The following is a 21,115-nucleotide window of genomic DNA, read 5'->3' on the forward strand; positions in this document are numbered from 1 at the left end:
TATTTATTCCTCAATATCTTACTCAATTAATTGAAAAACTTATTGCATATGACAGAGATTTTCAACTGATAGGAAAAAGATGCCGTACATCAATGTGAAAGTGCCTGAGTCACAAGCATGCTGCCGGATTCAGAGGGCAGGGAGACCAGTCATCATCAACTTGGGAGCAGGTTTTATCTGTAACTAGGAACAATCTGGTAGCTTCTGGATATGGGTTGTGTCCACACATCAGTCTCTGTCCCTCCTTCTCCTGCCTCAACAGAAGAAACAACATCAGCAAAATTAGCAGCAACAGCAGGAGGAAAGGGTACCATACTTCCAGGACTTCAGGGTGTCTCAAAGCATTTCACAGGTAATGAAGTACTTTTGCAATGTAGGCATGTTCTAATCAATACATGCACAGCAAGGTCCCATAAATTAAAATTAGATTTTTAAAATTCATTTTACGGGATGTGGGCATCGCTGGCTAGGCCAGCATTCATTGCCCATCCCGAAGTGCCCTTGAGAAGATGGTGATGAGCTGCCTTCTTGAACCGCTGCAGTCCATGTGGTGTAGGTACATCCACAGTGCTGTTAGGGAGGGAGTTCCAGGATTTTGACCCAGCGACAGTGAAGGAATGGCGATATATTTCCAAGTCAGGATGGTGAGTGGCTCGGAGGGGAACTTCCAGGTGATGGTGTTCCCATCTACCTGCTGCCCTTGTCCTTCTAGGTGGTAGTGGCCGTGGGTTTGGAAGGTGCTGCCTAAGGAGCCTTGGGGAGTTCCTGCAGAGCACCTTGTAGATGGTACACACTGCTGCTACTGTGCGTCAGTGGTGGAGGGAGTGAATGTTTGTGGATGGGGTGCCAATCGAGTGGGCTGCTTCGTCCTGGATGGTGTCAAGCTTCTTGAGTATTGTTGGAGCTGATAATAACCAGATAATCTGTTTTAGTTTTAGTTTTGGTTCATGGATAGATATGGGCCATGACACCAGGGAGAACTCGTCTGTTCTTTTTCAAAATAATGCCATGGAATTTTTCTGTCTGCATACAGAGCCTCGTTTCATCAGCATCTCATCTGAACGACAGCTGTACGACTGTGCAACATTCCTTTGGTATCACTCTAGGAGTGTCAGTTTAAAATTATTTGCTTAAGTCTGGACTGGAATTTGAACATGCGACCTTCTGAGTCAAAGGCAAAAGTGCTACCATTGGGCCTGAGCTAACACCCACAGCGATAGCAGCTCAACAACCTCAACAACATTAGCAAGATCAATAACATCATCCACATCAATGTCAACAACATCAACATCAACAATACTGGCTTTCTACCTGGCAACACCTCAAAATTAAAATTCTCATCCTCGTTTTCAAATCTCTCCATAGTCTTGTCCCTCACTACCTCTACAAACTCCATCCTGCTGCACAAAAGCCTTCCAGGGTCCCTGTACTTCTCCAATTCTGACAACTTGTACATCATCAAATTCCTTGCTCACCATCGATAGTGCTGTCTTCAGCTGCCTAATGTCTAACTCTGGGTTTCCCTCCCTCATCCTATCCGCCTCTCTCCCCTCATTTAAGATGCTCCTTAAACCAAACTGTTTGGCCAAGCTTTTGGTTACTGGTCCTAAAATCTCTATGTGGCTCTGTGTCAAATTTCATCTGATAATGATCTTGGGAAGCTCATTAAAGGCGCTACACAAATGCAAGTTGCTTTATAACCAACCGATCCTGTTGCACCCAGATATTTATCTAGATCTTATTGAAGGAGTTAATAAGTACATCATTAATATAGATCAGTGAACATCCTCCACATATTCATTATCCTGTTGGTGAGGTGTTATCCTTGATTTACAGTCTCAGGTGAGGATTGTTCATTTTCTGCATGCCTGATTCAGTTCTCCCTCACTGCCTAATTGAATAATTTGCTTACATCCACATTATCCATGCTGTTAAAGAGCTGATGGCTGAAATTTCACACAAGTGCTCTCCTGATTGTTGGGCTTAACTTCAACAGAAGGTAGCATCCCTGGAGAAAATGTGTGAACCCTTTGTATACTATTTCCCTCTAGTTTCTAAATCTTCATCAGAGTGATGGCTGTGGATTGGGAGAAGTTCAGCAGAAATTCCTTGTGCTGATTTATTTCAGCGCTGGTAGAGAGAGCCAATTCAATTCTGTGAAATGAGCATACAAAAATGGTGAAGCAAAAACTCAGTGGAAGTGGCCACTGGTACTGCAAAAGTCTCTAAAGAAAGTCTTTGGTGATCAAGCCCAGACTATGACATGAGTCCGGGGTCTAACCAGGGCCAGGCTGGCAGGCCCTGGTGAGGAGAGGTTGATGGGGGGCAATATTGTCAGGAATGGGCGGGGGGGGTTCGGGGGTGTGGATGCAGGGAGGAGGGGAAAGCTGAGGGCAGTCGGGGGAGATTTAGACAGGGGGCCCAAAAAGGATGTATATCCTCTCTTGCTGGGCCACCAGTCCATTAGGTTTCACCTGGCAGGCTAAATACATGGCAACAGCCTCCTCCACCATGGATTCAGTCCCAGCAGCTGCAGGAGATGGCCCTTCAGTGGCCTTCTGTTTGGCCGCTTAAGGGCCTCCATTGGCCCCCGGTGTGCAGGCCAGCCGACACCTCCCCCACCACTGGTAAACTCACAGCAGGCATGGCACCATTGCTATGGCAACCAATTTTCCAGCCCTCCATCCCACCCGAGGCACCATAAAATTCTGATCAAGGGATAAAATTGCCTACTCCTGCTCCAATGTTCCTATGATTGAGTGACAGTGTCTCTTCATCACCACTATCTTCTTCATCATCCACTGGCTGAGGACCTTCAACATCTTGGGGAGCTGAACTGAAAAGGAATAAGAGTTAGGTGGTGGGAAACTAATATTGTAGCAATTAACAATTTTAATGGTCAAGTAGAATTAGTTACACACAGTAACAAGGCAATAATGACAAATGACAGAATGATATCACACTAATCCTTTAACAAGCAGGTATTAAAGCTAGATTCCAAAGTCCACACCCTCGCCCTCACCGCGGAACCTGGACAATGAGTAAGAAAAGGTTGATCAAAGCTCCTCATGTCCTGGGCCACTTTGGTTACAGTGAAGGCCCATTAGGAACCTTAGAAATACTCAGCAGAAGGGGCTCTCGCAAGCAAGTCCTAAACAACAGAGCAGACTGAGGAAGATGTGCCATCTGGGATATCTCCACAGCTGTTCTGGTGGACAAAGGCTGCAGCAGAATGAACCCTCTGATCGTCTTGGTTGGATCTAGGTTTCATTCTGTCAAGACACATTTGTATGTTGGTTGTGACTAGCTAAGGAACAATTGCTGGGACATTGGTGTGTCTGAACCATCACTGGTTTATTGCATAAATGTAACTAAATACAGATATACATAACTCAGTGTTACTCAGTCTAAGCCATGAGCATTCTCCCTCTTGACTCTTGGTCATGTGTCTCTTACATCATTATGTGAGCGGTACTGTTTCTCCAGTTCCTTACATCAACCCTTTCAATCCTGAACACCCTAATGCTACAGTAGTAATGCAACCATTTCTCCACGCTAAAGGATGTCACATACTGGTGTCTTTCTTTCTGAGCTCATCTCCCAAGCTAGCTTGCAAACATTGGGTGCAACAGAAGAGATCCCCGTGAAAGATCAACGTTGAAGCTCTGAAGGATCCAATCAAAAGAGACCGATTCCAACACTGCCTTAGGGTAAAACTTTCAAACTTCACTTGAGAACAGAAGAGTGCCCACAGTGCTTGGGATGCCCTTAAGTCCAGTATCAACAACGTCTGCAAAGAGACATTTGGATTTTCTGTCAGGAAACATCAGGATTAGTTTGATGAAAATGATCAGGATATCAACAAACTGATTGATCATAAGCACAAGGCTTTCTGCACCTGGTGGAATGACCAAAACTCAAAGCAAAAGAACCTGGCTTACCAATGAGCAAAGGCCAAGATACAAAGGTGCACCCATGACATGAAGAACATGTGGTTCGCAGACAAGGCAAAGGAAATTCAGCATCACTTTGACATGAATGATATCCGTGCCTTCTTCACTGCTACAAAGACCACTTATGGCCCAGGTACTCAAAAACCAGCTCCCCTGAGGCCTAAGGACAGGGGAGGTCTGATCAAGAAGACTTTTTCGATCAAGAATCAATCGCTGTCCAGTGACTTCAATTTCTTCTCACAAGATGAGGTCAGAACTCTGCCAATGCCTATGGAGGCGATGAAAGCCATCATATAAATGAAGATCAACAAAGCAGCAGGAGGTGATGGAATCCCCACTGAAATCTTTAAGCATGGAGGAGAGGAGCAAATGTCCCAGCTCCATGCCCTTATCCTACAGATCCGAAATAAAGAGGGAGTCCCAAATGATCTCAAGGACGCCATGATTGTGACAATCTTCAAGAGAGGGGACAAATCCAACTGTGGAAATTACAGAGGCATCTCCCTGCTTTCCATTGCAGGAAAGATTATTACAGAACCCTTCTGAATGGATTTATTATATCTGCTGAAGAGCTACTTCCCGCGTCTCAGTATGGGTTTAGGTCATTGAGAGGCATGGCCGACATGATTTTTACAGCTCACCAACGACAAGGAAAATATTGTGAACATCAACCTCTCTACATTGTGTTCTTTGATGTGACAAAGGCCTTCACTTCTGTAAATTGTGAGGCACCCTGGAAGATTCTGCTGAAGTATGGATGTCCTCCAAAACCCATTACCATCCTTCGTCTGCTTCATGATGATATGCGAGTGGTGATCCTTGACATTGAATCCATTGCAGACCCTTTTGAGGTTAAGTCAGGAGTCAAATAACGTTATGTCATCACTCCAATTCTTCTTCGATCTTCCTTGCTGCCATGCTCCGTCTGACTAGAGACAAGCTCCCTGCTGGAGTGCAGCTTATTTATCGAATGGACGGTAAACTATTTAATTTCTGATGACTCCAATCAAAAACCAAGACCTGGCCTCAGTCATTGAGCTCCAATACACTGATGATGCTGAAGTAAATTCTGTGTTGGAAACAGATCTCCAGAGAATTGTTGATGTATTTGCTGAGGCAGGTGAGAAAATGGGACTTACACTCAACATTCAGAAGGCAAGCCTCCAAATGCACACACCCCAGCCCCATTGTTTAGGATTCATGCCTGGAAAGTGTGGATCACTTCCAGTACCTTGGAAGTTATCTCCCATAGAAGCTGGCATTGAGGAAGAAATCCACCATCACTGGAAATCTGCTGGTGTAGCTTTTGGCCACCCGAGGAAGTGAATGTATGAAGATCGCAACATTAGAACTGAAACCAAGCTCACAGTCAACCATGTGGTCGTGATCCCTTCCTTATTGTGTAGGGCTGAAACATGGACAATGAACAGGAGGCATCTCCAAGTCCTGGAGTCATACATCAGTGTTGCCTGTGGAAGATCTCACATATTAAGCGGGAGGACAGATGCATCAAAATCAATATCCTCTCACAAGCAAGCACCACAAGCATCGAGGTGATGATTATCCACCATCAGCTTTGTTGGGTTGGTCATATAGTTCGGATATCAGATACCAGGCTCCCAAAGCAAGTCTTCTTCTCCAAGCTCAGTCAGGGCAGATACACCAGAAGAGGACAGAAAAATTCTTCAAGAATGTGTCGAAAGCAACATGAATGCAACATTGACATCAACTCCTGGGAGACCATCGCCCTAGACTGATTGAGATGGCGGCAGAGTTTTTGGGAAGGATCCCAGCATTTTGAGACCCAAAGGCGACAAAATGAAGAGGAAAAGTGAGAGCGGCGAAAAGAACACACCATGGCCCGAACTGATAACACACGACCAGGCATCCCACATGACAACAAATGTCCTAAGTGCCATAAAGTCTGCAGATCCCGAATTGGCCTCATCAGCCATCTTCAGAGACATGGAAGACAATCACCCTTCCTAGCAAGGGATAGCCAATATCAAAGCTGTCTAACACTCTTGCTTCTGCTCTTTGATGCAGCTCCTTTTATATCCAGACTCCATTAGACATCCACATGATCATGACCTATTGAACCCTCAGCCACTCAGTGACATTAGTCAATTTAACCCACTGTGGGCAAATTTCCATTTTGTATTTCCCTAAACTTTTCTGCAATTGTTCAACAGACGTGACTTAAAACAAATTGGAGTAAGTCATTTTCAGATTACAGCATGCACACCCATATTACTGCAGGCTCAATTCAGCAGTGAATGTTGAAACATGCAACATCAGTGCAGGAGTCCCTCAGGATAGTGTCCTGGGCCCAACCATCTTCAACTGTTTCATCAATGACCTTCCTTCCATCATAAGGTCAGAAGTGGGGATGTTCGCTGATGATTGCACAATGTTCAGCACCATTCGCGACTCCTCAGATACTGAAGCAGTCCATGTCCAAATGCAGCAAGACCTGGATAATATCCAGGCCTGAGCTGACAAATGGCAAGTAACATTTGCGCCTCACAAGTGTCAGGTAATGACCATCTCCAACAAGAGAGAATCTAACCATTGCCCCTTGACATTCAATGGCATTACCATCACTGAATCCCCCACTATCAACATCCTGGAGATTACCATTGACCAGAAACTGAATTGGACTAGCCATATAAATACTGTGGCTACAAAAGCAGGTCAAAGGCTAGGAATCCTGTGACGAGTAACTCACCTGCTGACTCCCCAAAGCCGGTCCACCATCTACCAGGTACAAGTCAGGAGTGTGATGGAATACTCTCCACTTTCCTGGATGAGTGCAGCTCCACCAACACTGAAGAAGCTTGACACCATCCAGGACAAAGCAGCCACTTGACTGGCACCCCATTCACCACAATAAACATTCAATCCACCACCAACACACAGTGGCAGCAGTGTGTACCACCTACAAGATGCACTGCAGCAACTCACTAAGGCTTCTTTTACAGCACCTTCCAAACCCGCTACCTTGACCACCTGGAAGGGTAGGGCAGCAGTTAGAGGGGAACACTGCCACCTGGAAGCTCCCCTCCAAGTCACTCACCATCCTGACTTGGAAATACATTGCCGTTCCTTCATTGTCACTGGGTCAAAATCCTGGAACTCCCTCCCTAATAGCACTGTCGGCGTTCCCATAACACAAGGACTACAACAGTTCAATAAGGCGCCACTTTCTGAAGGGCAGTTAGGGATGGGCAATAAATGCTGGCCTAGCCAGCGACACCCTCATCCCATGAATGAATTTTTAAAAAATTATTTGTAATCATAGCTACAAGGCCTGCTTCCAATTGAGCATATGATTATTGAATCACAAGCGAGATGGATGTAGGCTGCTCAAACAGATTCCAATGCCTTTGCAACCCTTTGATACTTAGCTAAGAACCTTTTCCCTGCGAAGGGCACTCCATCAGGCTGTGAGTCACCCTTTTACAAACAACTGGTGGGTAAGGAGTGGTCCTATCAGGAGTGCAGGGAGAGACCTCCCGGTTAGCTCAGTGAGCTGGAGGAGGCCTCTTGTCCTGCATTTGTTTATCATTCCCTGACACAATCTCATCCAGTTGCAGATGAAATTGTGGAGGAGAGCCTGGGCCTCAGTGCTTGCTTACCCTAAATGGACATCCAGAACAGGAGAGATCAGTCGCATTCACAAAGCATGTCCACAATTGTGGGCATTTAAACAGATGTAAAGAGTACACACTCTGCAAATCTGCAGCTTGGAGACTGCAGAGATTTGATAGGCCTCACCAAGTTGTCTTACTTACACTTTCTCGAGCAATCACACACTTACCAACAATAACACAGCAGGCACACGCTGCACTACCACAGCATGGTCCATGCAATTTTACTGTTGAGGGATTCCATGCATTCACTATTCCAGCACATATCCCTGTCCTGTTTCTATCTATTCCCCAAGATGATGAAGAAGTTTCTAATGAGAATGAAGGCTGGACAGCCTGTCACTCACTACGCCTGGAAATAGCACCAGTGAAAATCCATGTGCTCTGGGGATTTAGCATGTAACCCGCAGCGGCAATCAGCAATTGAGGACCGACTTGCACCATTCAACGCTCATGTAGAGAAATAAATTGCATTTCTATAGCGCCTTCCACAACCTCAGGGTGTCTCAAAACAATTTACCATCAATTAAGTACTTTTGAAGTGTAAACACTGTTGTAATGTAGGAAACGTGGCAATCAATATGTAGGAAACGTATGCACAGCAAGATCCCACAAAGTGATGTAATAAGTGAACAGCTGATCTGTTTCTATGATTGTGACTGAGGGGTGAATATCGCTCAGGGCTCCCCCACTCTTCTTTGAATAGCACCACGGGATCATTTATGTTCACCTGAGAGAGAAGGTTCAGTTTAATGCCTCATCTGAAGTATAGTGCAGCATTCTTTCAGTGCTGCTTTGGAGTGTCCGCCTGGATTATGGGCTCTGTTATGCCCACATGAATGGGGGCGGGTGGGGGGGGTGGGTGTGAAATGACTCCCCTATTCTCCCACTCCAGGTTTGACCATAATAGGTTTTTCTATTGAATGTAGAGAGGATGTGCTTTGTCAATTCTGTAAGAGTCCTACAATTTACCCTTTCAGTTTGTAAAGAATTAGTCAGGCAGGTTTCCTTAGGTTAAACAAAGAACATGATAAGTTTATTGAAACTACTTCCTGAGCTAAAAAAAACTAGGCAAATAGCAACCAACATTCACACGACACACGCATGCACCTGGGTCCACACACACACACACACATCTACACACACAAGTACAGATGGCAGAGTAAGAGGATAGGCTAATAGGTTTTTTTTTTACAGTTCATGAAGGATAAAACAAAAGAGTTTACGATTAGCTTTTCCTTGGACGGTCTTGATAGGGCGATTCAAAGTCACGGCTGCTTTGGTTAGCTGCCCTCTGGGTGTAGTTGTATGGAGCAAGTTTCCACATTTTTTCTGAAAAGATCTCAGTTCGCAGTAGATTTCTCTTCTCAGGTTGGTGACTTTGCAAACTGAGCACATCACTTTCAAGTTCCAAGAGAGGAAGAGAGGTAGAGAGGGCACACGGCTTTAACAACCTGTGTTCAGTACGCATTGTCTTTTTTCTCTCTCCTGTTTGGTAAGGGGGCCCTTGAAGTACTTTGCTGGCTGTATATTCCGGAGAAATTCTATCAGTTCATGTTTGCTGCAGTTCTTGTTTCAGAGCAGGGAAATTAGATTTTGATGTCTCATCTCAGAAACATTTAAAAAGCCTCAGGATGGTGTGAATCGACAGGGCATGTGGTCTTTCATGCAACCCAGGGGCCTGCCTTCATCCCACTTGGTAGAATGCAAGATTGTGTGTATTGTAGCATCTGGACAGTTTTGTCATTGTCTGTAGAGGGTGTTCCAATTTTTTTTAATCCAGCCAGAAAAAGAAAATTTTGAAATTGTAAGTTTGTAAAGCACATCCTCGTAACACCTCAAATTTCTGGAGTGGGACTTCAACCATGACCTTCTGATTCAAAGGCAAAAGTGCCAAAAACTGAGCCACAGTTGATACTGGTCACTGATGTTAGTTAAATGGAGTCCATTCGAAACATTGGTGCTGGAGTTTGGGTGGTTATATTGCCTGCTCTTCATCATGTCTACACTTCAGGGAGACCAGTCCTTCAGTAGAGGTACTGTGGCCTCCTGCTCCTGCCCTTCCCCTGGGCTCTTCCTGGCAAACAACACTTCAATCATCGGTGCACTGCTGGTTGACCTACTTGGCCAAGGTCACCGCAGGTAGCTTAGGATGATTGAGTGCCATAGAAATTGAAGGCTGTCTCCACCTCTACAGCCAGCAGCAGAGACATCCCTGCCTTATGATTTGATAAAAGGAGGTGGCATAACTCCATGACAATCACCTTTGCAAAAGAACCTCCTGGCACCCCTCTATCCAGGTATAGACTCTTCAGATATACAGAGCTTTGGCTGGACCCCTTTTAGAGTATTAAGCTCAGTTTTGGGCACCCCCACCTTAGGATGAATATATTGACCTTGGAGGGGGCATGGTGGGGATTTGATAAAATTGTAAAGGGTTAAATTATGAAGACAGGTTGCATAAACATGCCATGCATTCTCTGGAGCTGAGCTCATTGAGGGGCGTTTAAATTAAGGTGTTTAAAATGATGAATGGATTGAACAGGGTAAATATAGAGAAACACTTTTCTCTGGCAGACAATCCAAAACAAAGGGGCATAACCTTCAAATTAGAGCTAGGCGAGTGAAATCATGATGCACATTTTCAAACAAAAGACAATGGAAATGTGGAATTCTCTCCCACAAAATGCTGTGGCTGCTGGAGGTCAATGGAAATTTTCAAGACTGAGATTGTAGATCCAGCTAAGGGTGTTAAGACTATGCAAAGGTGGCTAAATGGAGTTGACTTAAAGATCAGCTATGATCTAATTGGATGGCAGAACAGGCTTGAGCAATTGAATAGTCTCCACCTGTTCCCATGTTTTTCTGACCCAGCTCCTGGGAATAGGGTGGCCAGTAAATCTCTGGTGCCATCACGCCTCTTTCTGTTTCCTCCCCTATTACTCCCGCTGCTTCTCCACAGTGCCAGGGCAAAGTGCAGAGGATTGGCCATTGTTCCAATTTCTCGTTGCTACAACTAAAACTGCAGCCCTGAGTAATACTGTGATAGGAACACCAGTGAACACAGAAAACAAATGTGCAAGGAAAAGCAAAAAATGAATGCTACAGAACCAAAATGCTCCACAAGAGACCTGAGAAAAAGTTATCACAGATAAAGTTCACCTGCAAGTGTAGCAGTAAAATTAATCTTTGAGGAACCAACACTCAAAGGCCATGAAGGGCTTTCATGATTGGACCCATTCCTGACACATTTACAAAGAGGCAGCAGTTCCTCAGCAGAAGACCTGGGAAATCACAGCTGGCAGTAATAACAGTAATAACAAAAGCAGACTCCCAATTTCCCAATCCCAACCCCAACCCCTGTGCCCAATCTGTGCTGAATCAGGAAATAAGATCTACTCACTGTATTCTACAAAACTGTATGTTGATATAACCATCCAGTAACTCATTGAGGTTAAGTTGTGGTTGGGAGGGATAGATTTTCAACCCCCAAGAAAGGGTGGGTGAGCAGCGGGAAAATAGTTAAAATAAATTATTTTCAGTTTGCGACTGCAACCCGGCTCCAACACAGCCACATCCGGGTTTATGGAGGCATGTTGGATACCCATGAATAAGCCACTCTTCAAAGTCAGGGATTTAATTAGTCTGGACAGTGGTTACTAATCACATTAATTAACAACCTCCTGAGACATTACTGATGTCTTTCTGTATTGAATGTTATTCACCTTTAAATCTAATGTCTCCAGTGTGCATTTCCCAGGGCTCATGCAACCTGCCACCTGATGGGAAGTGAGAAAGTCTTACCCAATGGTAAAGTGCCTTTCCAGCCTGGCTTGTAGGCCAGGAGGAGCAGATTCCTCCAGCAATCCTTTGGTATCCCCTCCCAAACCAGCAGTCTCCCCATCTCCCCACCTTCCAACCAGGATCTCTCCTGACCTTTCATCCACAATCCCCCGCCACCACCACTCCCCACCCCCCACTCCCCTCTGACCTTCCATCCATTATCTATTCTCCAACCTTTTGCCCCCGACCTCTCTGGAACTTCTATCCATGACTTCCCCAGGCCTTCCCCAACCTCTCCTTCTCTGCTGTCCACTTCCCCCGGTTGCAGCCTCCCTGCCTGTAATGATTGTAAGCTAAAGCGTTTCTTACTGTTTTGGGAATCATGTGACTGCATAGGCCAATCAATCCTAGGTGTGGGAAACCTTAGGGGCGGAGATTTTAGCCTTGGTCTTGGAACAAGCAAACAGTCTCCTCTGCAGTCTGTTAATAAAGTTTACTGTTTCTTACAAGAAACCTGTCCTGCACTCTCAGCGCCTCATCTCACAACTGTGAGAATTCCAGTACTCCAAGGGAAGAAAATAAAAGAAGCATACTCACCAGCAATGCCTCACTTTGGTAGAATTGACCCGTCTGACTCTTTCGTCGAGGACTGGAGTCAATACATTGAGCAATTCGGTTTCTACTTTGTAGCTCATGAAATAATGGCAGAGGAGAAAAAGAAGGAAATCCTGCTAAATGTCTGCAGGAACAAAATCTCTAACTGAATCCATAACTTGATGACTCCAAATGCACCAAATTCCAGATCCTTCACTGAGCTAGTTGACCTCGTGAAAGGACATTCTCAGCCTAAACCCTCTGTGATCATGCAAAGATTCGAGTTTAATCCTTGAGTAAGGGCCCCTGGTGAGTCGGTCACAATGTTAAAACAGTTAACGGAGCACTGTGACTTTGGTGATACTTTAAACAACATGTTGCGAGATGGTTTAGTTCGGGGGCATAAACAACAATGCCATTTGTTTGCTTGCAGAAGTTGAGGGAGATCTGAGACGCGCCATGGAGATAGCGCTAGCAATGGACAGTGCTGAGAGGCATTCACTGGCTTTGCAGAGTGTGCAATATGGCGCCGTTCTGCAGTTAGGGTGGGAACCTGCCACTGGGTGTGGCACAAAGATCAAGGAGGCTACAGTGAAGCAGGACTTCAAGTTAAAGTGTTACCATTGTGGGGGAAATCATGCACCCAAAGTCTGTAGATTTAAAGAGGCAGAATGCATGTTATTAAATAGTGCAGGACTCAATCAAGACAGCCATTCAGACAGCAGGTCAAGTTAAATGAAATGCACAATATAGAGAAGCCAGAAGTTACTGATACTGACGTTCATTCCCTACACAACCTGAAGGCCAGGAAAACTGAACCAATCACTGTTACACTTCATGTAAATGAGAAGCCTCTAGTCATGGAGATTGATATAGGAGCATTGACCACAGCAGTGGGAGAACACATCTTTAAATACCTCAGAGAAGGTACCCAGCCATTGAGTTTGGAGCAAACCACAGCTCAGCTAAGAACTTATGCTGGAGAGACAATACAGGTGAAAGGAATCACCTCTGTACCTGTATCCTACAGGCAACAGACAGCCCAGCTGCCAGTGATTGTAACAGGAGAAGGACCTAGCCTTCTGGGCTGTGATTGGTTGAAAGAAATTAAAGTCGATTGGTTAGAAACCTTTCAAGTCAGAACAGGAGGAATTCCTGAGTTGTTAAAAAACTATGACAGAGTATTCTGAGGTGAGTTGGGCAAAATAAAAGGTCTACAAGCTAAAATATACATGAACTCTGAAGCAACACCCCAGTTCTTTAAGGCCAGGCCTGTGCCTTATGCCCTAAAGGAGAGGATGGATGTGGCATTGTGCCAGTTGAAGAAGTTAGGATTAATCCTGTCAGTCCCATTTTCAGAATGGGCAGCACCCATAGACCCTGTGATGAAACTAGATCAAACCGTTCGCATTTGTGGGATTACAAATTAACTGTGAACAAGGCTGTGACATTAGACAAATACCAACCCAAGGATTGAAGATCTGTACGCTAAATTTGCAGGAGGAAGATCTTATACTAAACTGGACATGAGTCATGCGCATCAGCAGCTTGAGCTGGACAACACATCAAGAAGCTATGTCACCATAAACACTCACCAGGGCCTGTACCAGTATACATGCCTACCCTTCAGTGGGTTCTCTGCCTGTGTGATTTTCCAGAGCTAACTACAAGGACTCGCCCAAGTTATAGTGTACTTGCATGACGTCCTAATTGCAGGATCCACAGAAGCAGAGTGTGCGGCAAATCTCAAAGAGGTTCTGAAGAGATTTTTAGAGACTGATGTTCGTTTAAAAAAAGAAAAGTTCACCTTCCAAGCAAAGGAAGTTGCATATTTGGGTCATCGTATAGATGCCCAAGGGTTGCATCCATTAGAGGATAAAGTCAGGGCAATCAAGGAAGCGCCCTCTCCTACTAACATCACAGAGCTCAAGTCATTTTTGGGCATGATAAACTATTACGGTCGATTTTTGTCTAATCTATCTACAGCCTTAGCCCCTTTGCACTTAATATTGAAAAAAAAACATTTTTTTGGTCCTGGAAGGCTCAGCAAGAGGAAGCCTTCACAAGTGTGACGAAACTTTTATGCTTGTCGTGTCTGCTGGTGCACTATGACCAATCTAAGGAATGGATACTCACTTATGATGCATCTCCCTATGGAGTGGGAGCGATAATGTCGCACAAGATGGAGGATGGATCTGAAAGACCAATAGAGTATATCTCCAGAACCCCTCCTGCAGCCAAGAAAGGATACTAACAAATTGAAAAAGAAGGCTAATCTTTCATATTTGGAGTAAAGAAATGCCATCAACATTTGTACTGTCAACACTTCAACATAGTGTCAAGTTACAAATCACTGTTAGGATTGTTAGTGAAGATAAGGCATTCCCACTGATAGCTTCTGCCAGAATTCAGAGATGGGCTTTGATATTGTCGGCACACAAGTATACTTTTATGCACTGTCTGAGTGTGCTCATAACAAACGCAGACACCCTGAGACATCTCTCTTTGCCCAACAGTATTACACATGTTCCAGTACCTCAAGAGGTAGCACTTGCATTAAATTTCCTGGACTCCTCACCAGTCTGTGCAAGACAGATGAAGAATTGGATGAATCAGGATCCAATTTTAGCAAGAGTCAAAGAACAAGTATTACAAGGATGATCAAATGCACAAGTTCCTGAAAAGTTAAAACCATTCTTTGTATGTAGATTCAAACTGAGTTGTTAAGATGGTATCTTGTTATGAGGAGCAAGAGTCATTATCCTCGCATGGGCCCCAGTTATGCCTGTCTCTTTATGGGGTATGTGGAGCATTCCTTGTTCCAGTCCTACTCTGGCCCCCTCCCACAACTCTTTCTCTGGTACATCGATGGCTGCTTCGGTGAAGCTTCATGCTCTCGTCTGGACCTGGAAAGATTTATTAATTTTGCTTCCAATTGCCACCCCTCCATCATTTTCACGTGGTCTATCACTGACACTTCCCTTCCCTTCCTTGACCTCTCAGTTTCAATTTCTGGTGATAGACTGTCCACCAATATTCATTACAAGCCTACCGACTCCCACAGCTACCTCGACTACAGCTCCTCACACCCCGCTTCCTGTAAGGACTCCATCCCATTCTCTCAGTTCCTTCGCCTCCGTCGCATCTGTTCTGATGATGCCACTTTCCAAAACAGTTCCTGACATGTCTTCCTTCTTCCTTAACCGAGGTTTTCCACCCACGGTGGTTGACAGGGCCCTCAACCGTGTCCGGCCCATCTCCTGCGCATCCACCCTCACACCTTCCTCTCCCTCCCATAGCCATGATAGGGTCCCCCTTGTCCTCACTTATCACCTCACCAGCCTCCACATTCAAATGATCATCCTCCGCCATTTCCGCCAACTCCAGCATGATGCCACCACCAACCACATCTTCCCTTCACCCCCCCTGGCGGCATTTTGCAGGGATTATTCCCTCCGGGACACAGTGGTCCACTCCTCCGTCACCCCCTACACCTCAACCCCCTCCCACGGCACCTTCCCATGCAACCGCAGAAGGTGCAACACCTGCCCCTTTATTTCCCCCCTCCTCACTGTCCAAGGGCCCAAACACTCCTTTCAAGTGAAGCAGTATTTCACTTGCACTTCCCTCAATTTAGCCTACAGCATCTGCTGCTTCCAATGCTGTTTCCTCTACATTGGAGAGACCAAACGCAGACTGGGCGACGGCTTTGCGGAACACCTTCGGTCTGTCCACAAGCATGACCCAGACCTCCCTGTCGCTTGCCATTTCAACACACCACCCTGCTCTCATGCCCACATGTCCATCCTTGGCCTGCTGCATTGTTCCAGTGAAGCTCAACGCAAACTGGAGGAACAGCACCTCATCTTCCGATTAGGTACTTTACAGCCTTCCGGACTGAATATTGAGTTCAACAACTTTAGATCATGAACTCTCTCTTCCATCCCCACCCTCTTTCCGATCCCCCTTTTTCCAATAATTTATATAGATTTCTCTTTTCAACCTATTTCCATTATTTTTAAATGTATTTCCATCCATTGTTTTATCTCTACCTTTTAGCCTATTTCGATTCCTTCACCCCACCCCACCCCCACTCGGGCTATCTGTACCTTGCTCATCCTTCTTTCTACCCTTAATGTCCCCTTTAGCACATTCCTTAGTTAATATCACCACCGTCAACACCTCTTTGTACTTTTGTCAATGATATCTTTTGGCAATCTCCACCTATCACTGGCCCTCTATCCAGCTCTACCTGTCCCACCCCCCACCCCTTAAACCAGCTTATATTTCACCTCTTTTCTATTTTTCCTTAGTTCTGATGAAGAGTCATTCGGACTCAAAACGTTAACTGTGTTCTACTCCGCAGATGCTGTCAGACCTGCTGAGTTTTTCCAGGTATTTTTGTTTTTGTCATTATCCCTGTGCTAGGAAGAAAACCATTATTAGCAGAACTTCATAGTGCACATCCTAGTATTTTGAAAATGAAGATGCTCGCATGAGGTTATAACTTGTGGCCAGGTATAGACAGTGATATAGAAGAAATGGTTAAACACTGTCTCCAGTGTCAGCAAGAGCAGAAGTTGCCCGTTCCATCTCCACTGCATCTGTGGGAGTGGCCTGTTTGACCCTGGGTTAGACTACATATAGGTTATGTAGGTCCATTTCTAGGTACCATGTTTCTTGTGATTATCAATGAACATTCCAAATGGTTGGACGTGTTTGAAGTGAGATCACCTACTTCGTCTGCAACCATTGAAAAACTGCATCAGAGTTTCAGTGTTCACAGTTTGTCTGAAGTTATTGTGTCAGACAATGGTGTAGCTTTCACTAGCACTGAATTCCAAAGATTAGTGTACCTAAATGGGATTAAACACATCAGAACAGCACCCTAACACCCCTCATCTAATGTCTTGGTAGAAAGAGCAGTACAAACCTTTAAAACAGGCATGTAGAAACTATAAGAGGGAACATTAGAAACACAAATTTCATGATTCCCGTTCAGCTATCGCACAACTCCTCACGCAGCCACTAACACCTTCAGAGTTGTTGATGAAGCGTTGGTTTTGTACGTGGTTGAGTCTAGTATTCCCTAATTTAGAGGGGAAGGTGGTGAGAAATCAGGGTAGTCAGAAAGTAAATCATGATATTCACAGTAAAGGTCGAGAGTTTACTGTGGGGGAGAGAGTTTTTGTACGAAATTTTGTAACTGGGCCGAGATGAGTTCCTGGTACAATCGTCTCTGAAACAAGACCTTTATCTTAGCGGACAGAAGTAGAAAACAGGATTGTTAGGAAAACGTGAATCATCTCAGAAGTCAAGAAACTCTCTAATGGCCAGTTAATCCACCTGAAATCAAAGTCAAAACTTTGACCCCTGAGGTGCCAGATCGACAAAGGATAGACATACTTGATGTCTCTGTTGAAGTAAATAATTCTGAACTGCCAGTGTCGAGGGATGTCTCCAAAGCTGCAGTTCCTGTGCAAGTTGATCCAATGGAAGACCTTCCAGATGTAGATTAGCATCACTCTATCCAAATCAGAAAATCTCCAGAAAACCTCCAGGAAAATCAGGTTGGTAGTGGATCCCAAGGAAAGGATTTTGTGGAATGTCTACGAGATGGCTTTTTGGAGCAGATTGTGGTGGAGCCCACTAGGGAACAGGCAATTCTAGATTTAGTGATGTGTAATGAGGCAGATTTGATAAGGGAGCTTAAGGTGAAGGAACCCTTAGGAGGAAGTGACCATAATATATAATTTACCCTGCAATTTGAGAGGAAAAAGCTGGAATCAGATGTAACGGTATTACAGTTGAATAAAGGCTACTACAGAGGCATGAGGGAGGAGCTGGCCAGAATTGACTGGGAGATGAGCCTAGCAGGAAAGACAGTGGAACAGCAATGGCAGGAGTTTCTGGGAGTAATTTGGGAGACAAAGCAAAAATTCATCCCTAGGAAGAAGAAGCATACTAAAGGGAGGACGAGGCACCCATGGCTGACAAGGGAAGTCACGTACAGCATAAAAGCTAAAGAGAAAGCATACAATGCGGCGAAGAGCAGTGGGAAACCAGGGGATTGGGAAGCCTACAAAGACCAACAGAGGACAACTAAAAAAGAAATTAGGAGGGAGAAGATTAAACATGAGGGTAAACTAGCCAGTAATATAAAAGAAGATTGCAAGAGTTTTTTTTAGATCTATAAAGGGTCAGAGAGAGGCAAAAGTGAACATTGGGCCGCTGGAAAATGACGCTGTAGAAGTAGTAGTGGGGAACAAAGAAATGGCGGAGGAACTGAATAGGTACTTTGCGTCAGTCTTCACAGTGGAAGACACAAGTGACATCCCCAAAATTCAAGAGAGTCGGGGGGCAGAGGTGAGTATGGTGGCCATTACCAAGGAGAAGGTGCTAGGAAAACTGAAAGGTCTGAAGGTGGATAAATCACCTGGACCAGATGGATTACACCCCAGAGTTCTGAAGGAGATAGCTGAAGAGATAGTGGAGGCGTTAGTGGTGATCTTTCAGGAATCACTGGAGTCAGGGAGGGTTCCAGAGGACTGGAAAATCGCTAATGTAACCCCCCTGTTTAAGAAGGGAGTGAGGCAAAAGATGGGATATGACAGGCCGATTAGCCTGACCTCGGTCGTTGGTAAGATTTTAGAGTCCATTATTAAGGATGAGATCCCAGAATACTTGGAAGTGCATGGTAAAATCGGACAAAGTCAGCATGGTTTCATCAAGGGGAGGTCATGCCTGACAAATCTGTTAGGATTCTTTGAGGAGGTAATGAGTAGGTTAGACAAAGGAGAGCCATTGGATGTTATCTACTTGGACTTCCAGAAGGCCTTTGACAAGGTGCCGCACAGGAGGCTGCTCAGTAAATATGAGCCCATGGTTTTAGAGGCAAGGAACTAGCATGGATAGAAGATTGGCTGTCTGGCAGGAGGCAGAGAGTGGGGATATGGGGGTCCTTCTCAGGATGGCGGCCGGTGACTAGTGGGGTTCCGCAGGGGTCAGTGTTGGGACCACAACTTTTCACTTCACACATTAATGATCTAGATAAAGGAACTGAGGGCATCCTGGCTAAGTTTGCAGATGATACAAAGATAGGTGGAGGGACAGGTAGTATTGAGGAGGTGGGGAGGCTGCAGAAGGATTTGGACAGGTTAGGAGAATGGGCAAAGAAGTGGCAGATGGAATACAACGTGGGGAACTGTGAGGTCATGCACTTTGGCAGGAAGAGTAGAGGCATGGACTATTTTCTAAATGGGGAGAGAATTCAGAAATCTGGAGTGCAAAGGGACTTGGGAGTCCTAGTCCAGGATTCTCTTAAGGTTAACTTGCAGGTTGAGTCGGTAGTTAGGAAGGCAAATGCACTGTTAGCATTTATTTCGAGAGGACTAGAATATAAAAGCAGGGACGTGCTGCTGAGGCTTTATAAGGCTCTGGTCAGACCACACTTAGAATATTGTGAGCAATTTTGGGCCCCGTATCTCAAAAAGGATGTTTTGGCCCTGGAGAGGGTCCAGAGGAGGTTCATGAGAATGATCCCAGGAATGAAAGGCTTAACATATGAGGAACGTTTGAGGACTCTGGGTTTATACTCGATGGAGTTTAGAAGGATGAGGGGGGATCTGATTGAAACTTACAGAATACTGAAAGGCCTGGATAGAGTGGACGTTTGGAAGATGTTTCCATTAGTAGGAGAGACTAGGACCCGAGGGCACAGCCTCAGAGTAAAGGGAAGACCTTTTAGAACAGAGAAGAGGAGAAACTTATTTAGCCAGAGAGTGGTGAATCTATGGAATTCATTGCCACAGAAGGCTGTGGAGGCCAGGTCATTGAGTATATTTAAGACCGAGATAGATAGGTTCTTGATTGGTAAGGGGATCAAAGAGAAGGCGGGAGAATGGGGTTGAGAAACTTATCAGCCATGTTTGAAGGGGGAGCAGACTTGATGGGCCGAGTGGCCTAATTTCTGCTCCTATGTCTTATGGTCTTATGGTCCTCAAAGGCTAAATTTATAATGGCATGAACTGTATATAATTGTATATAATATGAGTTAAGATGTTTTGTAAATAAGAGGGTAAAACAAAAGTAAAGGGGGGGAATGTAATGACTGTAAATTAAACCATGGGGATCATGTGACTGTATAGACCAATCAGCCTTAAGCGTAAGCAATCTTAGGGGCGGAGTTTTTAGCCTTGGTCTTGGAACAAGCATGTAGTCTCCTCTGAAGTATATTAATAAAGTATACTGCATCTTCCAGGTTTATTACACTACCCGACAGCCAGACAATCTGTCAATCTGCAATCCCGGGATTTAGGCTCCGTGGGATGCATGAAATCCCACTTCTGTCCACTGCAGCTTCTGGCGCTGCAGGGACTAGGGAGTTGCTGGCCAATCTGATTGGCCAGCAGTTCTCTAAGGCGGGACTTCCTCTCGAGTAAGGGAGGAGCGGAAATCCTACCTGCAGCCAATTAAAGCTCATTAGCTGTGGGGCAGGCAGTGTTGACAGGAGAGTGTGTTCACCACTGACTCTTTGGATGGCTGGACTGAAAACCCTGCCATCTGAAAATTCCTGGCCATGAGCTCGCCATTTATTTTATTGCACTTTGTGGGATCATGCTGTGCATAAATTGCCTACTACGTCCAGCATTACATACTGGCATACCCTGCACCACATTAACTCTCAGCTAGTTGTCAAATGGAGAAAAAGACATAAGGCAGGATGTTTCGCTTGGCGTGCGATCGCACACTGACACGCTCGAGCGTGAAATAAAGCTCATTGACGTCGGCCAGGTGTGCCAACGTCAATGCACACTCTCATGATAGTTCGGTCGGCGGGCGAGCGTGGAGTTGGCAGTGCGCCCACCGACAATTAAAAGACCTATTAGGGCCATTAGGTTAACAATTGTGCTGAATGTTTCACACGGGCAGGCGAAAAGACCAAGCGTCCTTTGCATTTTTTAGGAAATCTCATCCATGGGCGGGATCAGGTTTCCAAAAGCAAATAAAAATTTCACACTTGAATTAAAAACATTTCCCTGCTCATGTGACAGTCACATGAGGGGGACATGTTTTGTGACATTTTTATTTTGCACATTAATTTTTTTTAAACAGGGCTTCATCTCCCTGAGGTAG

At 45.1% G+C, this 21,115-nt stretch overlaps 1 long non-coding RNA gene across 1 annotated transcript in view; it reads right to left on the reverse strand.

Moving 5' to 3' along the window:
• Nucleotides 1-2,738: 2,738 nt before the first annotated feature.
• Nucleotides 2,739-21,115, reverse strand: part of LOC144694144 (uncharacterized) — a 31,592-nt gene continuing 13,215 nt past the window's right edge. The window contains exons 2-3 of the long non-coding RNA XR_013579656.1: nucleotides 11,984-12,076; nucleotides 2,739-2,836 (exon numbers count right to left, since the gene is read on the reverse strand). This is a non-coding gene — a long non-coding RNA (uncharacterized LOC144694144). The remainder of the gene's footprint in view (nucleotides 2,837-11,983; nucleotides 12,077-21,115) is intronic.

Source organism: Cetorhinus maximus, chromosome 19 (assembly GCF_964194155.1).
Source record: "Cetorhinus maximus chromosome 19, sCetMax3.hap1.1, whole genome shotgun sequence".
Taxonomy (NCBI): Eukaryota; Metazoa; Chordata; class Chondrichthyes; order Lamniformes; family Cetorhinidae; genus Cetorhinus; species Cetorhinus maximus.